This window comes from Contarinia nasturtii, unplaced genomic scaffold (assembly GCF_009176525.2).
Source record: "Contarinia nasturtii isolate CC-2019 unplaced genomic scaffold, AAFC_CNas_1.1 Cnas_scaffold_5765, whole genome shotgun sequence".
In the NCBI taxonomy this organism is placed as follows: Eukaryota; Metazoa; Arthropoda; class Insecta; order Diptera; family Cecidomyiidae; genus Contarinia; species Contarinia nasturtii.
The window spans coordinates 1-1,431 of record NW_022203033.1 but is presented as its reverse complement, the minus strand read 5'-3'; the positions used below and the strand labels follow the sequence as shown (position 1 = coordinate 1,431).

Genomic DNA, 1,431 nt, shown 5'->3' with positions numbered 1-1,431 from the left:
TTTTATTGAAATGCCCCATTTGGTTTGGTAAAATACATGAAAAAAAATATTTATCCAAAAGTCGATCGAATGGTATTCGCAAGAATTTTTTTAAATAATTCTTATCATTTCAATCTTTTCTTCATTTATTTGGATTTTCGTTTTGTTTGTTTAGGAAAAGTATCATAAATCGTATGGCCCTTTTGAAGATACTTACCGTAAGACGATTTATTTTGGAAATAAACTTAAAATCGAAACACACAATAAAGCATATGAAATGGGAGTATATACATATACATTAGGAGTTAACAAATTTGCCGATATGTCGCATGATGAATACGTAGCTAAAACAACCTGTTTAAATCAACCAACCGATTGCGAAGAGTAAGTTCCCTTTTAATAACTAACAATACTTTAGAAACCTTGAGCATGACGTATAAAATTCTAACTGTCGATTAAAGGTTGAACACAGATCAAAACCAACGAGTCTATTTTGTCAAACCAGACAATTCGATAGTCCCAGAATCGATTGACTGGAGAGAAAATGGAGCTGTGACAAATGTCATCAACTGGAGCCATGGAAGGACAACATTTCCGTATGACTCGTAGTTTGGTATCATTGTCAGAACAACAACTTGTCGACTGTTCAAATGGTTGCAACGATGGTTGCAACGGTGGAACAATGAATTATGCCTTCCGATATAGCATAGACAACAATGGAATTGATACCGAAGCATCATACCCCTATACAGGTCAAGATGGTACCTGTAAATCCACTCCAAGCAATTCAGGTAAACATTTTGGAATATGCGAATAGCAATAAAATTTCAATAGTACAACAATTATTGAAAACCTTATGAAATTGATTTTTTTTTTTGCATTTTTTTGTTCAGGCCCTAAATTTAATAATGTAGTTCATATCCAAGGAGGAAGCGAAAAGGATTTGCAAGATGCAATAGGATTGAAAGGACCTATATCAGGTGGAATTGATGCTTCATCGAGTAATTTCCAACTCTATAGTTCAGGAGTTTATAACGAACCACTATGTAGTTCAGACAATTTGAACCATGGTGTGTTGGTCGTTGGTTACGGATCTGAAGGTGGCAATGACTATTTCACCGTCAAGAATAGCTGGGGCGCATCGTGGGGAGAAGCGGGATACATTAGAATGAGTCGTAATAGGAATAATCAATGCGGTATCGCCACATCAGCCAGCTATCCAGTGGCTTAAACGATCTTTTTTTCCTTATTACTGTTTTTCATAATTTTTTCTATAAATTTTGCTTTTATTTTTGCAAATTAATTATAGTTCAGAGGCTGAGAGCAAAAACAGCAGGTCGCATCTCACCTCTTGCTCTCACTTACGGGCATTTTCAGATTTTCAATTATTTTTCTAATGGTTTTTGCCATGAAATAGATTCTAGTTCATACTAAATAATAATTGGTGTCAAA

At 34.8% G+C, this 1,431-nt stretch overlaps 1 pseudogene; it reads left to right on the top strand.

Annotated features, from left to right (window-relative positions):
- The first annotated feature begins 154 nt into the window (after positions 1 to 154).
- Positions 155 to 1,425, top strand: LOC116351591 (annotated as a pseudogene).
- Positions 1,426 to 1,431: the final 6 nt, after the last annotated feature.